The following is a 22641-nucleotide window of genomic DNA, read 5'->3' as shown; positions in this document are numbered from 1 at the left end:
ATACAGAGAAAAGCAAGCTAAAATTGAGAACGGTAATGTTCAAAGCAACTGATAAAAGGGACCAATGCATGTTACTTATAAATATCTCCCCAAATAATAAAAATAACCTTACTCACTTCATCAGTTTTAAGTTCTGCAACTGTCTTCCATCTCACAGTTTCCACAATTTGGTAAACACCAGGAGAGAAGAGTAGGTAGAGGAAGCCAGTAGCATGAAGAGAAATTGCAGGAAACAGAGAGGTTCGTTATAGTGAGTGTTTTGGGTTGCCAATTTAACAGGGTCTTTTTCAGATTGCTAAGTGCAAGACATCTGTATTCACTTCTTGGAATCCCAGCTAAACCTCATTTCTGAGCTACCCCCACTGTTAGATGGAGCCACAAAACTGAGTTCTGGCTAGGTAGACAGATAACTGGATAGACTGAAGTAATATATGCTATTTCTAGACCTGGCATCTGAAAACTCCTACCAATCTGTCACGCAGGGGTGTTTTTTTGTCCTCTACCCTCTCTGTCTAGATAGAAATGAACCAACCAAGGGCGCTGAGTTTCCAGAGACAAGGCCACGGGATGGGAGAAACCTAGGTCCCTAAAAGACTGTGTGAAGTAAAGAACCCCCATCGTAATTAGACTGTCAAGAAGGACAAACAAAACTTTGTTGTGTTATGCCAAGAATTTAGACTTCTTGTTACAATCATCCTGACTAGAACATGGTCATAATGAAAGGCGAGCAGTTTTTATTTTTATGAAAAAATGTCCTTTTATTAGAAATATAATTCTAGATATAATTAATTTTATTTGTGTCAGAAAAGATGACCTAAATTATAATGATTTTTAATTTTAAATAAAATTTGACAAAGATAATTATAGACCTGCAAGATTCTTTCAACAAAAGAATTTTCTCTAGTACTACAGGTATTTTCTTTTTATATATACATGCTTTATTTTCTAATTTTTTATTGAGATGCAGTTAACATATAACACTAAGTATACAATATATTGCTTTGATACAGTGTATGCAATATGACTACCACCTTAGCGCTAGCTAACACCTAGTATTATAGGTTTTTCTAATAAATGATCACTAAAACACATGACTACATATTGTGTTCTCAAGTAGTGCTCTTTCTATAACTACAGGACAGGAAAATTAACCCTTGAGAAAGAAATATACCAATACATATAGATGTTCATTATTGTTGAGCAAAATTAGATTCACTCAGCAAAAGGTTTCATCAAAAACACACATCTCTAAACAGAGCATTCTGCTTTCCTGAGGGCAAATTTCCAGCCAAAATGTTTCATTAGCAAATAATCAAGACGTCCAATCTTTGTTGTGCTGCTTCTAAACTTGGAGCTGTTAGTGGGCAACTTGGGTAGATAAAGGCACTACTGCACACAAGAGCTCTGAAATCAATAAGCAAAACAGAAACGGAAATATGTTATGGACCTGCTCTGCCATGGGACAATGTGGGATGCCACATGAAAAAACAATGTCACTAGGAAAGAGAAACAAAATTGAATTTCATTACATTTCGAATACATTTAATAGGTAAAGACTCTCCAAATGGTCTAATAGTCTATCAGTTGCTATTTTAATCAGCACATTTTTAAAAAACTTAAAAAATAAATTATTCTTGCCCTGGCTCAGTGGCTCCATTGGTTGGAGCGTCATCCTGTGCACCAAAGGGTTGTGGGTTGATCCCCAGTCAGGATGTAAATGGGAGGCAACCAATTGATGTTTCTCTCGCACATCTATCCCTCTCCCTCTCCTTTTCCCTCCCCTTTCCCCTCCCCTTCCCCCTCCCCCTCCCCTTCCTCTTCTCCCTCCCTCATCCCTTCCCCTTCCCCTTCTCCTTCCCCTTCCCCTCTCTCTTCCTGTAAAAATAAAACATATCCTTCGGTGAGGATTAAAAATATATCTATATCAGTCACTACTGTCAATATTTGGCATAATATAAATCATCATCTTTTGTAATCTGTGTGCATTTTCTCAGTGTTCATTTAAGCACCTAAATAGCCTTTATTGGCTATGAGCCTATTAGCATGAGGCTGGATGTCCTTCAAAGGGAAGCTTGTTTACATGATAGCACCACACAATTTAGATGGTCTATTAATAAATACTTGTGAAAATAAGTATTATGATATACTCACTAGAAAGACAGCAAGTACAAATATAGCTTATTTTAATTGAAGGTAAGCTCTAAAAGTATTTTAAACCAAGAAGCGGACACTATAGACAGTAGATATACAGGATGGAGCAAAAGTAGGTATACAGCTGTGAGTAGGCAAACATAGAATTTATTCTGTGATCTGGTCTCATGATTACCTCCTGACGATCTTCCTCCCTCTTCCACTCCCTCCTCTCCTGCCACACTAGCCTTCTTTGCGGTCTCTTCATATACTCCAGCAAAGCCCCTGCCTCAGGACTTTTGCACCTATTGTTTCTCCTGCTTTGAACACTCTTCTCAGTAAGACCTTTGTTCAAATGTTATCTTTTCTGATGACCTTATTTTCACTTGCCATCTTTCCACTTCTTGCCCCAGCATTCTCCATCCTCTTCTTTTGGGGCCTATTTTTCGCCATAGCACGTATCACATTTGTCATTTTTTCTTTCTTGTCTGTCTTCCCCCATTAGAATGTAAGCTATATGAAGGATTTTTTTTCCTATTTTGTTCTCTGCTTTATTTCCAGAGCCAAGAAACACCAAATGTTGAGAGGAGTATATTATCTTATTCAATTCTAATGGGCTCTTTGGCGTTATCAGCATTCTCAATGAATAGTTAAACAAACACACACACACACACACACACACACACACACACACACACACACACACACACTAAAAAAAAAACAAAAAACTGAAGCTCCCAAAGAATAAGGAATTTCCCATGTGGCAAAGGGAGGAAGAGGCAGATGCATGAAAGAAGTCTTGATCTGTATTTGGAGACATCTTGTTGCTTCCATCCTACCACCTGTTTTTACATTAGAAGAATTACACCTTATTTACTTCAAGTTTATTGGGCTCTAAAGCGTGAGAGGAGTTAAGTATTCTATTGTTGTTTTGTTTAATTTCCCCCCTCCCATTTTATTGAGTTTCTTGAACTTACCTGAGTTATAAAAACTATTATATCTAAAAATTAAATAGCATTATATCAAATTTGTTTTTGCTTCTATTTACATCACATTTTTAAAAAAGTATTTCCTTCAAGGTTGACACATTATCTAACTAGGAATAAAATCACTGATGTGAACCAACTAGAGTATATCTGAGATGTATAAAATGCTTCCTTTGATTTCATGCCATAAGAAAAATAGAGCATGAAAAATAAGTTTTAGGGACTAATCATAATTTAGATTATATTCCTAATTTCCCTATACTGATCATTCATTTTCCACCTAACAGAAATATTGAGAGAGAGAGAGAGAGAGAGAGAGAGAGAGAGAGAGAGAGAGAGAGAGAGAAGAGAGAGAGAGAAGCGAAGGGAGGAAGGGATAGAGAGAGAGAAAGGAATGAAGGTCAAGAGGGTTCTACTTCACAAATGGGTAATAGTCATTCTTATTCAAACATATCTCTAAAATTTAGAGAAATTTTAAACAGCTCTTCAAATAGATTTGGGGACCTTTGTAGACTGTAATTCAATTCAGAGAACCATTTTTAAACTGATAAGAACAGATACTACACTTGATCTTAGCCAAAAGGCCAAGAAGTGAGCAGAGAATAATTTTAGTTGAGACTACATGAAATTCAGACTCCATTCCCACAGAAAAGAATAAACTGTTTTGTTGAACTAATTTAGTTTCCAGATAAAATGCACACCAAAGGCACACGTCCTCTGTGGGCATTTATCTTAAGCCACCTTGAATATTTAGGGATTTCCACAATTCTTTGTGATGCTGAAATTAGCATCCCTTCATTAACTTATTGGATATTATTCTACGGAAAGACTTCCCCTACCAAGTTTAGAAATAAAAATAAATTCCTCAAGCACAGATGTTTAAACAAATTTAAAGATAATTTCAAATAAAAAAAGATATAGAAGTAACATACCCTCTGCTAAATTATAGAAGTTTAATATATATGGAAAAGCATACTGCAATGAATATGTTTAAGTAGGGAGAAGGAATCTGAAGCCACACACTTTTCTCTTACAAAAGCCAGTTGCTTCTAAATGGATCAAATACAGATGTTTTTAAAAAGCTTTAAAAAAATAAATAAACAATGCCTTAGCCAAATTCCAAGTCAAAATAATGATTGGCATTATTATTCCTAAAATTTCAAAACAATTTTTCAATTTTAAAAAAAGCTACATACAAAGATATTAATTCTGATTCATCACTGTTTACCTCCTGATCATTTTATACTCTTGCTATGCAAAGTGTAAAGCATGGAGCAGCCACTTCTGCATCCCCACCCTACTGAGTCAGACTCTGCATTTTACAAGGGTCCCTGAGAGATTCAGATATCCAGTAAAGTTAGGAGCATTTATGCATACTTTTTTATAAGAATTAAACTAACTTTGGACAACAACAAAAAATGGGCATAAGAATAAGCTATTATAGAACTGGTATATTTGGAGAAGGAGGAGAGACTGTATTTCAGGAATCCTATCTCTCTTGCTTCTTATTTTGTATAGGGGTAAATGCTAACATAAACCTATATGTGACACCTATGGCTTCTTGAACATTCTTGAACATTTACTCAACTAGCCTGAAAGCAGAGAGGTGTTTTTTGTTTTGTTTGTTTTTTACTTTATTTTATTTTCTTAGAGAGGAAGGGAGAGGGAGAGAAAGAGAGAAACATCTATGTGCGAGAGAAACATCTATCAGCTGCCTCCCATATGCACCCTGACCAGGGATGGACCCACAACCTGAGTATGTATCCTGACCAGGGATGGAATCCACAACCCTGGTATGTGCCCTGATCAAGAATCAAAGCCACAACCCTTCGGTGCATGGGACCTTGCTTCAACCAACTGAGCCACACTGTCCAGGGCTGAAAGCAGAGATTATCTCTATCAAGAGGACCCTCATTATCACCTGAATAAAAATAATTTCATTCTGAAGTCTAACATTTAAATGATATAAGATTCCAATTTAATTAGGACACAATGTGAAGCCAGCTCAAATAAAAAGCAGGAACAATTTTCTAAAGGATTTAAATTACAAGCTTGTGACAGACTATGACGGATGACATATTTACTTTTCTTAGGAGCTAAATGTGAGCTAAAAACACAGCACATTTGAAATTAATGAATCTAATGACAATATATTTTTAAAGAACTCTTTCTCTTTAAAGAACACTTTATCTTTAAAGGAAATAGATCTATGAAGCCCAACAATTAGTTAAAATGGCAAAATCCAATACACTATTGAAGCTTAGTAAGTTGGGAATCTGACCTTTCTTCGGGAATTGAAGATGCTCTAATCAGAATTAGCCAGGTGCACAGTGGGGTCAAGCGCCATCCTGAAGTTTTGCTAAATAGCTTCTCTCTAGTCTCTGATCACAAATGCTTCAGATCCCAGGCTTTGACTTCAGTAAGTGTGGTTAGGCAGCTGCCACTTATTTCATTTTCAATGCATCAGGTTTTGCATGCCTTAGCTAAGGGCCTTTTGGCAAAATGTTTAATCTAATAAATTCATGATCTAGCATTTTATCTTCTTTATCATAGTCTTCGTCTCCTTAAGAAAGAGAGAATTCAAATATGACTATAGAAACAGTGGAAAATGAGAATATAAGTGTACACATGTTTGAAGACATCACAGTGAACTAATGACTAATTACTGTGCAATTGAATACTAATGGAGAGACTCATGAAATCAACATGAACAGGAAATGAACTCAATATGACCAATGGTTCCACAATTAAAATCAAATAAATTCCTAGTAATAGAAAGACTTAGAATATATTACTACAACCAGTCAATTATTCTTCAGGTTACACTTTACAAAAAAAAAAAAAAAAGCAAAATGCTAGATAGAAGTATCTATCTAGATATCGTCTGAAAAGTTAATGTGCCTCTGAAATGTGAATTACAGTACTGTAATTATCTTCAAATTAAAGTATGTAAAACTAGTTCAATAGCAAGTCACTTATTAAAGCAAATCAGATAAACATGAATTTCAGGAAGGAAACGAGAGGTTAACTTTCTAGGACTCCCTTAATTAATTAATTGTCACTCCAAATGTTTAACTCTTTATGTTGTGGCAATCCTGTCAGAAAATTTTCAACAGAAAGCAAGCTTGGTCATTGAGAAAAAGACAACAAAGAAACAAAACCAACCGACCAACCAACAAATTGAAAAAGCCTTTACCTTTAAGTCTGAAAGGCTAATGGCAACTATAAAATTGATTAATAAACTTTACCACCACTTATAAGAAAATGCATGCATATTTCTTTAGTTCTATTTCATTTACTGCCTTTTCCACAACCTAATGGTGGAGTGAGGCGGATTGAAATAAACTGCAATATTTTCTCTTGAAAAGTCTATTCACTTATCAGCTGTGTATCTAATCAAGGACCTAATAAGTCCATAATGGTACATTTGCTTCCCAGGAGAAACCACTGTTTCTCATCATTGCAGAAAATACCCCCTTGCAAGGTGCAACCAAGAGCCACAGACTCGCTGCAACAGTCTAATAATTTGATTGGAGCCCTCAGGCAGGGATAACTTAAATTACAATTAGAGAGCCCTCACACTGGTGCTAACATCTGTGTACTGAACCACTGTATACTGATTAAAGGTTTTTAAAAGAGAACTAAGTACTTCCCACATTAGAGACGAGTCTAATTCGAATGGCTCTAGTTGTTGGTATGTAATACTTCAACATTCCCTGCCGAGCTTCCAGCTCGTGAGTACAGAGAATGCACACCCTGGGTGCTCACTGCCTTAGATGTGTCCAAGGAGTGCTCAGGTGTAGATGGGCGGAAGAGCAGAGCCCTGGGAAGGGAAAGCACTGCTCATTTCATCACTCATCCTGTGTCTACTTTCCTGACTGTGGCTACGTTGACCTGTTTTTGGTTTTGTTTTTCTGCTAAAAGAGTGATTCTAAGGAGAGGGACAGAACTCAGAAAAATTGCCACGGGGGCACGACCTAATGAAAGTTGAAACGAATGAGGACATGCACACAGCATCCTCGGTGGCCTCCTGCCTTGTTATGAAATGAATCATGCATGCAAGGAGCACAGAGCCAGAAGAAAACAGAGCCACAAGCTCTCCCCCCACAGCCTAGCCACTCCTCTCCTTTCCCCCCTTCTTCATTAGGGCCTTTTTCAACATTAGGGCCTTTTCAAGCACATGGCTGCAGCAGATGTCCCTGAGAGAACATTTTGTTTCCCCCCTGCATCCAGGCTCAAACACCTGGGCTCTGACATGATGTCCGGTGGAAGCTATTTTCTTTTTCCTTTTTTAAACTTTCCTTTTATTTGGTTTGCATACAAGGCTAATAATGAGGTTTAAAAAACTATACACAATCAGCATACAATTACACTCATCGGGAGCCTGACATGTAATTTCTGATAAACCCATATAACTATGAACAGCAAAAGGAACCACAGAGCGCACACAATGTGTGGGGTCATCAGAACACAATGCCAACACAATCTCTGCGTCATGTCTTGTTGCATAGTATTAATCAGTGCAAACATTGTTTGGGAAATGAGAGGGGAGAGAAAGAGCAGTTTCCCAGCTGCTAGTGCTTTGCCATCAAATCTGACAGTCAGTTCCATCTAATATAAGAGACTTCAGTAATAAAGCTTAGGACCAACTAATGACTCTTGAGGAGTCGACTTAAACTGTTCAAAATGAAATCAAACAACGGATTCTTGTATATAATCCCAACTCTCCTGATAATTTCACATCAGACGTTTCTTTAGCAATGTGCATATTTTCATAAACTTAGGAAATGTATTAGCATCTTTAACAGCTACACTAGGTAGGTATTAAGTATCCACATTATCTAAATGATCAGTGTTCTAGGCTAGTTCATTCACTATAATCTTGATTTATTTCAAATTTTGATGTGGAAACATCATAATTTTCTTGCTGATGGTTATAGGTAAAGGATACGATAAGGTTTCACTATGAAAGAATTATACGGGACCCTCAGAAGACAGCCCAGGTCACTGGGGAGCACAAGGCAATACTATTGTCAATACTATTGATATGTCTCAGGAAAAGTGAGTCTGGGCAATACAAAAAATGTCAGAAGCTTTGTTTTACCTTCATTTTAATAGAGCATAGCATGACCTATATGGAAGGGGTTGACTACTTCAATTAGGTTTATGCTATTTTCAATAGGACTTCCAATCAGTGCATTTAGCTGGAAAGCAATTCCTGACTTTATTAGTACTGTTGTCATCCTTAAAATGCATTCTATTTATTTTTTTTAATTCACCAGGAGGGGCAAAAGGGAAGAAGGGAGCAATAAAAATAAAAAAATAAAAAACAAGAAAGAAAGAGCCAGTAACATGCCCTTAGGGACCAATAGTAAAGGGAGAAGAATCACAGGAGAAGAGGGGATGGGAGATGAAAATGAAGGACGCACCTTATTAAACCATCATAATTAAGAAGTAATAGGTATTCATAAACAGGCCCATGCCCAAAGGCCTGAAGATGTCTACAGCAGCCAGGGCAAATGCTTTCTAATAGGTAATAATCAACAAATAATCTACAGTGAAAAGCAAGCCGGACCCCATAAGAATGAGAAGGCAAAGATCTGTCTTCTCACAACGCTCCGGCCGCCAGTTCAGTGCGGCAGAGCAAAACTGAAACTAAAGAAAAGAAAAATCAGCAACCTCTTTTCAAGTGAACATACATTCTGGCAAACACAGAGGTAAAAAGCATTTGATAACAAGTGCAGCTCAATCCCTGTCACCTATGGCTTATATTATGGGGTGGTCTCCGGTTCTGACCCCTGAGATGACAATTACTGCCAGAGATCCAAGGGAATCGGAACCTGATGATGAAACTGACCCCACATTATTCATTTCAGTACAAAACGGGCATTAATTGGATAGATTTCCCCCTAGCTCCTGTGCTTTAAGTTAGCTAGACCTAGGAGTACTGAGGAGACAAGTCTGAAGGGAAGGAGAAATACATTTGGTCCTTGGACACCCCCTAGTGTCTATGTGAGCATGAAAACATCTTGCAGGTGATCTTCCTTTCCTGCTTGTCTAAGGAAGGACACCAGAGAGGCTCCTAGAGAGGAAGTGAGAATCTCGGGTCAGCAATCCAGGTGTCAGACTCGAAACAGCTTTTGGATACTTCCTAGAATTTCTGTTGCCATTCACTTTGTCTCAATGTGGCAGAGTTTGTCTCAAGAAAATGTGGGAAATGATGGTAAATTATGGGAGGGGTCTATAATTAGTTTCCAAAAAAAAAAAAGAGAGAGAGAGAGAGATGAATTTTACAGTTAATATTCAAGGATGCAAAATGAAAAAGAGAAATGGAGGAAAAATCTATTTCAGAGAATATATGGTAGTTTGTCTTTATATAGATAACTTGTGAGTGTTGGAATAAGCGCTGTGATGTATTTATGTTTACCAATGTGATTGGATGTGAATACTGAATAAAGTCTGGGAAGACTGCTTGCCACATCTCTCAGTCAGCGGTTCTCTGAGCAATATTTCATTTGTGTGATGAAGATATAATTTAAAAGTGGCTTGGAAAAAAGTTGTAGTGTAAGCGCCTTTGAAAGTGCCCATACAAATTGCATGTGATTCCCTATCCATCTAGGTAAATTAATTTTTTTGGTGTCCCAGAGTTATCTATGCACTAGACTTTCTCTGTTAAAACATTGTTAAGCAATAGCCGGTTTGGCCCAGTGGATAGAGTGTTGGCCCATTGAACTGAAGGGTTCTGAGTTCTATTCCAGTCAAGGGCATGTACCTCAGTTGTAGGCTTGATCCTCAGTCCTGGTCAGGTGCATGGGGAGGCAACCAATCCATGAGTGTCTCTCTCATCGATGTTTCTCTCTCTCCCCCCTCCCTTCCACTCCCTCTAAAATTCAATGGAGAAATATCCTCCGATGAAGATTAACAAAACAAACAAACAAAAAACACTGTTAAAATTATGAAGTGTTACCACCAGTTTTATCCGGTTATCTCAAAAGTGTAAATGTGCAAGAATGTCATTACTCTATTTGGCTATTGTAAATATCCAAGTCTGCCCAGTGTGCACAACTATAGGGGAAAAATAAATCCCTATCTGTGTTGTACTGAAACTTCAAGAGACATTTTATATTTTCCTAGTTTTTTTAGCATAACACTGTCCCGCCAGCTGTTCTGGGGAAGCACGCTGTTCTATTAAACATCGAAGTGTATATTATGGCAATATAGAGCACTTTTTCTTGCTGCATCTGGGAGCGTTGTGTCTGAAATCTATACAAGACCGGAATCTTTACAGATTCACAGAATTTTAACGTGTAAGGGTCCTGAGAGAGCACCTAATTCATACCCTTACTTAAGGAATGGGAAGCTCGGAGTGACTTCATGACTTGCTCAGAGCCGAAGGCTAGAGCAGGAACCCAAAAGCCTCGCACCCAGCCTTTTCTGGTCCCTGATGTTTGCGTAAACTTGCAAAGTGGGAGCTTTATAAACGTGAACCGGTCCTCGGTGGCAGGAGAAGAGAAGCCGGATGGCAATGTCTCTACCCTTCATGTTAGGGACACGCTCCCTGGAAGTCGAAGGTGTCCTGGAAGGCAGTTAACCAGATTCAACGGCTCCTGTGCCCTTGATTTTTATTCGCAACTCTCACAGGAGAATTGCACTGCAGAGAGAGAGAGAGAGAAGGGAAACACAGAGCAAAATGTCAGAAACATCTCGCCCGACCACCCCAAGTGTGTGAATGAAACAGTTTTGTTCCTTCCCCAGCGGGAAAGGGTACTGTTTGAAACGCCAAACAAAGATAGCTGCTTGCTTCCACACAAAATAAACTTACTTTTAAAAAGGAGTCTTGGCATACGCTAACCAAACCTATATAATTCTCTTGATCTTTAATCTCCATGCCAATGTCTATTTCACAGATTATGGCCTCAGCCCCTGACAAATCTGCTTAGTGAATTTTTGGCTGACAAATCTGGCAACACCAACGCTGTCTGAAATACATTCAAAAGGCTAAACATGTTCATAATAGCTACTTTACAGAGCCTAGTAGGTTTCCCTTTAGGAGACCAATTAGACTTTTTTTTTTTAAGTGACAGCGTTAATTTTTATGATTATACACAAAACAGAGGTTTTTATTTAATACACGGGGCTTTCTTCTAAAGCTTTTCAAGAGGATCGGTCACTTTGCCAACAGACGGGTGTTGCAGCAGGGGTGATTATAGTAATTTTTCACGTAATTTGGAGTCACCATTTGGTTGCTATCTTTCACATGCTTGTTGACTCATCATATAATCCTTTATAATGGGGGTTTGTTGTGTGTCACGGGAACGTGCCAAGAGCAGCCAGGAAATAAGAAACAGAGGACCTCTCCCCGCCCCCCCGCCCCCCCACCCCGGGCTGGTGGGGACCATGAGGGTTTTTAACATCTGCCCAGTTCTTTAGATTGCAGTTAATTTTACTTAATAGCAGTGACCAAACACTGAAGAGAAGGGTTTGAAGGATTTGGAGGAATCTGTGTTTTCTCTCAAGCAAAGAAGTCTCAAAAAAAACCACAAAAAAACAGACTATTCCACACACCACAAGGGCACAGTTTTAAAAAGATAAGAAGGTACTCATTAGAATTATCAAAGTCGCTTTCCAGAAATTCAAGAATTTAAGCCCAAAGCAAATGCAGCATGCTGTCCCTCAGGTTCACTTATCACAATTTCACTTTTGATCTCTCCTTTTGAATCCCAGCAGCAAAGTGCTTTAATGGAACGAATGCACCGAACAGAGGTTACATGTGAATATTTGATGTTACATGAAATAATGGGCATGGCTCGGGGCCGGAAGGTGTGACACCTGAGTCCTTGGCCCAGACCTGTCCTCTTTGGAAAGTCATATGAACCTAACCTAAGCCTCAAATAGCCTTAACATTGTAATTGAAGGGGAGTGCCACTATGATCATCAGGTCTCCCCCCCAAAAAGGTCAAAATAAGTAAGACTGAGTCAGGAAACATTTTGTGAGTTAAAGCACGAAAATACCAGGCTGTACAGTCTGACTTGGGATGATGGTTTCTGTTCACATGTGGCCTTCCACGAACCAGTCCAGTTGGCAGAGCCATCTATATTGGCTTTCCATGTGACGCCTTGTGCACATTTCCTTTGGAATTTTCTAAGAATATTCCACTACGCTGCTCATTTTCATGAAAAGTATCTGATGAAAAGTCTCCTCACCATTTGCTTCAACCAGGTTGAGAGGAATCACTTATGTAAACCTAGCAGCGACTGCTTTTTCTTCCACACACCACCCACGATTATTGACAACCGTGCTGCCTGAATTGCATTTCAGCTGAATCCAATTCTCGAATATTGATTTGACAAGGAACCTGGATTTGCCTTTTAATTTAGTTATCGAAGTACTATTTTATAATTCAAGTACAATATTAAATATGTCCAATCTTATTTAGTTCCTAAGATCTGAGATAAAGGTCATTTGCCTACTAACCACATGTTACAAATTAGCCATAATATGAGTTAGCCCTAGGGTAGATATCTTCAACAAATCCTATACATTTACATATTATACTTTAAATAAATAAACACAAGAAACAACTATTGATGAAAACCTAACAATGCAAATGAACAGTTTAGTTGATCAAGTTTAACTCCATGACACCAAAAATAACTACAAAATAAGATTATCCTACTGGAAGTTAGAAATGAGTAGGTGTGTATTATGCACTTTTAGACTGTTACTTGACCATAATTATTTCCAGCATCTCATGTCACATATTAATGCCTTCAAAATAGAAGCTAGTTGAACACTAGACCATCAAAGAAGACAGTTGGTAAAATTCAAATATATTTTCAACTAATAATTACTTCAGATAACTAAAAGTAAAGGCAGAAATTTATTAGACAATATCCTCTATGGTAATAAAAAACTGTAAAAAATCAAACAGATAACTTGATGCTTTCTAGGTAACCCTAATCAGTAGGATACTTAAATTACAGAGTGTTCATCATACCTATCCAGTCACACAAGAATTAATAAGTAAATTATTGATTAGTAAACAAACAAGCTTTCAGAATCAAGATGGTGAGTTCATTTCATAAACTACAATAAACTTGTAATTTACACAAGAGGAAAAGAATTCCTTTCTGAAGTTTAGTTATGCTATTTAGATCAGGAGGACATTCCACTAATAATGGCTTTTATCCTAATACCAGTATTTATGACTGTAAAATCCACAACATGCAAAATCATAAAACTTACAAGTGATAGGTCATTTTTTTCCTCAACAGAGGAAAATATTTTCTCAACTAATTCATGTTAGAATATTAAATCTGGAAGACTCCTCTGCCTTTCATGGCTTCCCCTCATTGGATACACACATTTCTTTCTGATGAATTACTTGTATCCAGCCAAATGACGCTGATCAAATTATGGAGCAAAAATAAGTAAATTATGCACTCTTTGTCATATTCTTTTATGATAGAGCTAACAACTTATTTCATTCCATTAATAAATTTGGTCTGGCAATGTTTTTGTCTTTTTCTCTTTTTTTTTTTTAAGTTAGAAAAAGAGGGAGGTACATGAAGACAAGAGCATATTAGGATTGATGTAGCTTCTTGTTTTCCTCTTGAGTTTAAAATCATAAACTATTCACTAATGTGAATTCTTAGGAGCAGGCTGTCAGATCCATTGTGATAATTAATATAATGGCATACTGTAAATGCCACTGTTGCTAAGGCCGTTATCTTGGTGATTGCTGTTGTTCCTGACAATGCTATTAATAACATTACTATGCTGATAATGATACTAATAAACAATGTTAAACACAAACAATATGATATACTTTGTACTATACATACATACTAGAATACTGGGAAAAAGGCATATTTCCTGGCTAAAAGCTGATCATCTAAATTGCAAGTGACACCCACCGTACTTGTCTTCAGAGCATCTATATATTGGATGTGAGTGGGTGAGACTTTGTAAAAGAAGAGCTGGGAAACTAGTTTTACATAATAGCTCTTCATAGTACAAATTGGAAGTTAGAAGATTGTGTAAAGATTTCAAGAGGAATCTTTGGTAAGATTAGACTGATGTGAATTGAAAGTTAGTGAGAAGCTAATATTTAAAATGTTAGGCTATCAAAAGAAATATATATTACAGCAGTGACAAAGCAACAACTGGACAACTTTATTTTCATAATCTTTTTCTTATTATAAGTGCAAATCACTCAATTATAAGAAAAAAATGTGGACAGTACAGAATAGCATAAAAAAGAAATTAAGAAGCATGTGTAATACTATCACTGAGTAGGTATTAAATTCTGAGTCACTTATTTTATAATGAGAAAAATCCTAATTAGATAAACTGGTTAAGTGCTTTTCAAATATTACATCATAACCTATTAGAGGAAGATGTAATCAATTTTTGGTTTATGATCAACATCCTTCTTTTAACAACAGAATGGGAATTTAACAGCAATAAAACTTTCATTCAGATATACGATGTATACAGGTACAGGGCATAATGTAAAATTAATTTCTAAGTGTCAGTCATAGACAAACAGTTTCTCTTACTAACAGTCTTCAATTGTCAAGATTTTAGTTGATTTATTTGAAAAGGGGGAAGGGATTGGTATGAAGTTCTAAAAAAATAATGACACAATAAACTTACTCTTGGTAGCAAATATCTTTAAAATACTACTTTATTATGATACTGGTGGAGATATCAATTGCCTCCACCTGCTTGCATTCATATATGCTGAATGCCATTGAGCAGAAGCAGACACTGTTGTTAACCTTATGGAGCTCACAAACTAGGTATTAATCAAATAACCATGCAAATACTTGTACAATTTCAGCTGTGAGAAATACCGTGGTGCTCAGAGAATCCATAATAAGGGGGAATGTAATCTAATTTAACGTAAAGGAGAATTCAGGGAAGGCTGCCCTGAAAAGGTAGCATCGCTGCATTTTACAGGGTAAGTGTAAGGTGAAAAGGAGACATTCCAGACAGAGGGGACAGCACGTTCCAATGCCTGGTCACCAAAAGGGTCCTGGGAGCACAAAGGCCAAATGGTCACACACTTTAGACCTGCTCACTAGGACATTATCACAGGTGCTCTATGACCTGGATTTAGCATACATGTATGCCCAGTGGGGAGAGACATCATCTTTCATTGATGATGACCTTCTGCTTTTTATTTTGTTATTGTTGTTTTAAAATGGGTTGATAGTTCGTATGTAAATCATATAGCTTCTAAAAAGGCTTAAAATGTAAGTGGACATCATGAGGGTTAATGCTTATCTTTGTATACAAGTGACGAGGCATATATCCCTGGTAATGACTTCTTCATGAAACACCGGCACATTTCTCATAATCATAATAGGCCATTCATGTCTCTGCGAAGGCGAAAAGGAACTAAAAACCTTTTAAATACATCTTCTATATGTTTAAAAGGCACACTAATAGAAACTGATTAGCTGTAATTTTGAATTCTAAAAACTGTAGGATAGAGGAATATTTTAGTCTCTTCTAGTCTAAAACCTTCTACTCTAAAATCACTTGGCAACTTGTTAGGTATTTAGCATTAGGAACCTTTAATTTAAAAGAAAGCCAGTTGTCCTGGCTGGTGAGGCTCAGTTGGTTAGGCATTGTCTCAGGTACCAAGAGATCTCAGGTCCAATTCCCAGTCAGGGCACATGATCAGGTTGTGGGCTTGATCCCCAGTAGGGGGCATGCAGGAGGCAGTCAATCAATGTTTCTCTCCTTCTCCCTTCCTCTCTCTCTAAAAAAAATCAATAAAAACATATTTTTAAAATAAAATTAAATAAATAAAAGAAACCCAAGGTTTTCAATAAACAAACACATTTTGAGACAAAGCTCAGTCTCTTCAAGTATCTCTATATATAAAAGCCTAAGCAACTTTCGACCCTTCGACCAGTAGCTATGACATGCACTGACCACCAGGGAACAGACACTCAGACTGGTAGGTTAGCTTGCTGCTGGGGTCCAGCCGATTAGGACTGGGTGAGAGTGGGTGGACACACCCTGGAGCCCTCTCACAATCCCTCCCTGGCCCTGATCATGCACGGGTGGGGTCCCTCGGCCTGGCCTGGCCTGTGCCCTCTCACAATCTGGACCTCTCAGGGGATGTTGGAGAGCCAGTTTTGGCCCGATCCCCAGAGGCCAGGCCGAGGGACCCCACCAGTGCATGAATCCATGCACCAGGCCTCTAGTAAATATACAACAGAGTAGAAAAAAGCAAAATCAAATTAGGATAAGTAAATTTCATTTTGTCATGAAAACTATGTAGCAATATTTTCTCAGGTTATTTTGATAGCTAACACTCTCCAGTGTTAGCTATCAAAAGCACTGTTCCACATATGGTCTGCAAATTCATTCATTCATTCATTTAACTAACATGAATTAGAAACATGTAATTATAATTAAAATATTTATTGAATTATCTAGATATAAAAGAAATCCCTCCGATCCACTTCCTACATGGTGACAGAAATAATTTTGTAAATCTTATTATTACATTCTCTGCTTCAGTGGTATTCCTCTGAATACCATCAGATAAAAACCTAAGCCTACATCATGGCTTTTGACAAAGCTCTACAAAACTCAAGTCCTCTTATATCTTCCAGCCTCTTCTCACCAGCCACCGGCTCCCACTTGGGGCCTTAACATAGGCCAGATCCTCAGAGAGAATAGAATCGCCTCCGTTCTACATCCATTTGTGTAATATTCCTCATTCTTTACATCTTCACGTAGATGTTCCAATAGAAACACCAATGGAAATTAAGTCCTCCTGTGAGAACACCCTGCACTTTTTTTTCATAGTATTTATTATAATTTATAACCATGTATATGTTTCAATATTTTGAAAAATATATTGTTTTTCATTGTTAGACTGTATGTCCCCAAAAGGCTAAGGTCTATCTGATTTCTTCACTACTATATTTCTAGGGCTTAGCTAAATAAACACAGAATGCTTTTGTTTTCAATCTAGATCCACCACTCATTATTTAGCCTGGCACAAGTCACTTAACCTTTCTGAACTCGAGGTTATGATCTAAAATACTACTATCATATTATATTCATATCATATTACATTATATTATATTATATTATATTATATTATATTATATTATATTATATTATATTATATTATATTATATTATATTATATTAATTATATTATATTAATTTATTATATATTTCACATTATATTTAAATTTTTTTAAATACCACTGCCTAGAACAGAATAGGGCTTAATAAATGAATAATCTTCTTTCCTGCTCCTCTATGCACATGTAAAAATGTTGCAACACTCTGTCCAAAATAAAGCAATGATTCACAAGTCTGGCATTTACCAGCTACTAGTTTACTTTTCCCTTCCTACTCCCCAATTAAGAGAAAGCTCATTTTGAGGTTTAATGGAGAGTATCGCAGGTTCATCAGAGTTCAATTCAGCAGTCTGGAGTGAATCTGTAATAATCCATGACCACAGACCAGTTTGTATTTTTCCACTAATAAAACTCAAGAATGGCTATGTTTAAATGGAATTTTGCAGGTCATTAATCCATTCTAAGGACTGACTCTTTTGGCTGTTTAATTGAGAAACAGTGGTGGTAGGAGCAGATTAGGAATCTGGATTTACCTAGGAGATAATAAGTAAATGATAGACTGTTTACATTTAATTTTTACTTCAAAAGAACCTCTGAATTACTTAAACTAAAAAATGCTAAAGGCCACTGTCACTTTTCCAAATCAGACAGCATTCAGGTAAGATTTGCAATGACTCCATAAAATGCTTAACTCTGATGGACTAGAAATATTCTTTGATTTAAAACTGAAGAAAAAAGTTTCATAAGACTGTCCTTAGTTGTTGTGAACTAGCCACAGTCCTCCATTTTGCTGTCTCAAAAAAACAAAACAAAAAAAAAAAAAAAAAACTCAACCCTCTTGTAAATGATTGGTTAAAACACAGGCAAGTGCCACAATTCTGACCAATGAAACATGAGGGGATGTCTACAGGGGGCAGATCCAGCAGAGTTTTTTTCCCTCTTTACTAGTAAACATGCACAAAAAGAGACATTCCCTCTTTCTGCCCCTGGAGGTTTTAAGTGTAAGATATCTGGAATATGGCAGCTGTTTGGGGTATGCAGGACAAGAAATATTATCATCTGCACTTAACAAGGAAAGCTGAAGTGTAAACATTCGGACTGGAGCAGCAAATCAGTCTGCTTGTGACACTGACTGCCTCAGTTGCTGTAAATTATCTAGTGATACTCTACTCCTCTCCCCCTCTTTTCCCCTCACATTCCAACCAGTCCTAGACGTTTCAATCCTGCGAAATGCCTCTACCAATGCCCCATCACTTCCCAAGCACCATATTTTTAAAAAATTCCAAAGTACCAACTAGAAGAAAGGAGGCCATTTACTAGGTGTACACTTCCAAGGGGAGGCGATACATGGATAGATAAGTGAAGAGCTGAATATAGATCTCTCATATATACACTTACTTAATGTATATTGAATATGTGTATATTTAATACTAGTAGCCCTGCGCACAAACCCGTGCACCAGTAGCTCTCTGTGGTGCCCGCTGCCCAGAGGCTCTCTGCGGCCCAGAGGCCCATCCGCACCCCAGCCTGGCCAGAGGCCCATCTTGCGGCTGGGCGCGAAACACTTGCCTCATCACCAGGGCGACGACACAAGCATCCCACCCCTCCCCCCCAAGCCGCTCACACAAGCATCCCCCCCCCCCCCCCCCCGCCCAGCCGCTCCATGCCTGCTGCCCAGAGACCCTCCGCGACCAGGGTGGAATGCTTGCCTCATCGCCGCAGTGACAGGGGACTCTAGCAGAGCTGAGAGGACTGGGTGCTGCCATCTTGTGGCTATGGGTGCCTGCCATCTTTGTGATGGAGTGACGGTTAATTTGCATATTACCCTTTTATTAGATAGGATATCTCATATACACATTTAACAAATATACTTAACATGTATTTTGCATATATATTTTACATGTCTGTGTGGCATATTTAATTATATAGATGACAATAGTTAATAGCTTATGGAAATCCAAATCAAGGCTGGATTGGAAACAATCCTCAATCCCTAACAATTCATAGGTTCAGTGTTTATGTGACTGACTGGCATTGTGATTTTGATGAGGAAAGTTCATGAAAGCAATGTCAGTAAATAGTTTCCTTATCTCTGAAGAGGCTTTAATGACTAACTGCCATCCCTCTCCTTTATTTACCTAACGTCTTTGGAATGTAATGACTCTCCCTAAAATGATGAATAAATAGCTAAGGTGGTTTAACACTGTCACCCACCGTAAGGACACAACTAGAAACTGTCAATAATTAGGATAATCAGGAAACAACAGATTTCTACAACAAGACAAGATCACGACTAGAAATGTTCAGTTGGTATTTGAAGTAGGTGTACATTAAAAAGTAGTCACCATAGCTACTCTAGAATTATCACTTTTTTCATGGAATAGAATGTTTGATTTTGTTTTTCTACTTTTGTTGAAAAACTTGGCATCCTGACTCTCTCTGAATGCAGTATTTCTGTCCCTCATTCCTACACTAACCCTGAGAAACAAGCTGAGAACAGAGCAGCCCCTCTTCCTGCCCTGGTACTTGCAAGAGGACAAGAAGTGAGATTTAGAAAACCAATAATTTGCCATAGAAGTAGGTTTTATTTTATTTTCTTAATATGAACTAGATATTCCTATTAATTCATAAATTATGTACCTCCCATCCCTCAAACATTAAACCTCAACCAATGATTAAACCATCTTGTCACTAAAAGTAAAATAACTCTTCTTCTTTCTCTGCTAGTGCATTCTTTCAGGAACCCTCATCCTCATTTTTTTCTACACAGATCTGTGAGCCAGGAAGAAATATATGATGTTTTATTGTTTATCAAATATCATGGCATACCACAAACCTCATAAGTGACAGCACTAGGTCTTCAGAATTAATAACACGTATACTGATAATTTGTTTTGTTTTACTAGCATCTTATTTTTTACTTCAGAACTAGAGGCCCGATGCATGAATTTCGTGCAAGAGTAGGCCTTCACAGTCCTGGCTGCCACAGCCGTTGCAGCCCCAACTGCCCCGCGGCCCCGACTACCCCATGGCCCTGCCCGCTGCCCACTGGTCATTCCGGAAGGTTGTTCCAGAAGGTAGTTCTGCCATCCAGTATAATTAGCATATTAGCTCTTTATTACACAGGATAACTGGTTTGAATAGGTAACCTTTTTAGGGAAGTCAACAACTGAACAGCAAGACATCTATACTGCCTATTATAGGGAAGACATTAAAATGGAATGCTCTCACATGTAAGACTATAATATTGCCAAAATATGTCACCAAAATCAGCATTACATATGTACAACATACTGTTCCAAGAAGAATGTGGAGTTTAAAATTACAGCCTATGAAATTCATTTTTAAGATGACATAATAGAAGATATATTAGTCAATGTTCTTCCCAAGTGAATCAACCCATTGTATAATTACAGTAACATTTAATCACAACAGCAAAATGCAAGGAGCAACATAATCTCTTTTCTATTTGGACATCTCAGACAATAACTAGTCTTCAAGTAAAGTTACTGATGGTTGCTTGTTTGGTTATACCTGACCATTAAATATAAATTAATTTTGAAAAAATTCTGAGTTTGAACAGAAACATGGCTTTTAAAATAAATGTAGTAGTTTTAATGCAATCACACAGTATTTGTTTAATGTTTGATTCACTCAGTAGCAATTCCTCCCTTAAGCATTGGTGAAGTAGTTTGTGGACCTGCTTGCAGTAGTATACTTGTGTGCAAAAATCAAACATAAAAACTGATCACATGCTCACAGCTGGAAACCGTGTCAGGCTTTATTCAGTAAGGTATCAGGCATTATCATTTAGCGCTCCCACAGCGGGAGGAAAAATGGTGGCACAGAGGAGAATGAGCACATCAGACACACTCCAGGGGTTTCCTTTCCCTACATTGTTCCTCTCCCAAATGTAACTCTTTAAATTTTAAATAGGAAAAGAACACACAGAATCATTGCTCAGAACAAAAAAAAAAGGGGGGGTGGGGAGGGGAAGTGGATAGAGAGGAGGAAGGAAGTGGCAAAACAAGAAAAACATGTCTCATTAAATAAAGTGAATACTAGAAAGTTCAACATACACTTTCATGCGTCCTTGAGACCTAAGGAAGCACACAAATCAAAGAGGTGTTATAGAACTACTTCCGTTCAGACAGAGCAGTGTTTTACTGTGCTCTGTTTTACAATTGTTGATTGTGCACAAGTTACTCCTTAGTAATCAAATGCAAATGAATTCAAGAATAGCTAATTGATGAGGTTTTTGTCTTACAAACCTATACTTAATGGATGCCATATATATTAATACATATTAGGATAATTGAAAGAATTGAAGACAAGTGAACTGGAGCACACATTTTATTTTTCCTTTTTAGAGAAGAAATCATCTTCCAACCCTGTTATCTAATTCTATTTCTTCGTAGAAAATTATATAATTTAGGAATTAATTTTAACCTATGAAAATTCCAATTTTTACATTAGTCCTTGTTTAATACAATAAGACCATCATTATTTAGGGGGGGCAAAATTTACAGTGCTAGATTTATTTTACCAGAAAAACAAAGCTCATGAGAGATTTCATTTCAGCAAGTGGAGGTATTTCTAAAGAAATAATGATTGCTGGTTCCTAACATTGGTAGTCCACACCAATGCCTGCAATCTATATATACAAAAGGCTATTATGCAAAGTGTCCCCTCAGGAGTTCCATCAGAGACCGGGAGTTTGATTGCTTGCTATGATGTGCGCTGACCACCAGGGGGCGGTGTGGAATGAAGGAAGGCCCTGGCTGGCAGCCAGAAGGCCCCGATCGGCCCTGATCGCTGGCCAGGCCTAACGACCCTACCCATGCACAAATTTCGTGCACCAGGCCTCTAGTAGTGATATAACCAGTTCCAGAAGGTCCACAAGTGGATGGTCTATTTGATGTTTCTCCTTCACTTACTGCTCTTCTTGTTGATATGCAGGTATTCTTGGCATACTTTGCAGTGTAGGCTGAACAGTGGTCCCTTGAGCCCCAGACACTAGCTTTTAGAATGGTTTGAGAAAGAAATCTCTATCAGTATGTAATAAATAGCTAAGTAAAGGTAAAATAACTGTTCTCGGTCTATCCATCCATCCTTTTGTAAATGTCATAGGATTAGAGATGAATCCCCTCATCCTTAACTTTTGTTCTGAAATGTTATGGCAAACTTCTAATATGTCTTTCTTGTGACTCTGTGGAAAATACAGACACATGTCAATAATCAGATTAATTACATGTTTAGCCTAAAATAAATCTTGAGTAAGACTGTTGACCACTAGTTTTTACTGCAAAGCTGTGCTTTCTATCAGCTCCTTTTATGAATTTTATGTGTATGAGTATATATTTATGAACATATATAGTACATATGTACATGACTACATAGTATAT

At 37.6% G+C, this 22641-nt stretch overlaps 1 long non-coding RNA gene and 1 other non-coding gene across 2 annotated transcripts in view; both read right to left on the bottom strand.

The window, feature by feature from the left end:
* LOC129151851 (uncharacterized) overlaps positions 1-22641 on the bottom strand; it is a 201928-nt gene that overhangs the window by 71933 nt on the left and 107354 nt on the right. The window lies entirely within an intron of this gene.
* On the bottom strand, positions 3522-3712 carry LOC114230355 (U2 spliceosomal RNA). The gene has a single exon (XR_008558683.1). It is a non-coding gene; the product is annotated as a U2 spliceosomal RNA (small nuclear RNA).

This window comes from Eptesicus fuscus, chromosome 16 (assembly GCF_027574615.1).
Source record: "Eptesicus fuscus isolate TK198812 chromosome 16, DD_ASM_mEF_20220401, whole genome shotgun sequence".
In the NCBI taxonomy this organism is placed as follows: Eukaryota; Metazoa; Chordata; class Mammalia; order Chiroptera; family Vespertilionidae; genus Eptesicus; species Eptesicus fuscus.
The sequence above is the reverse complement of the archived record's forward strand: the minus strand, read 5'-3'. Positions and strand labels throughout refer to the sequence as shown.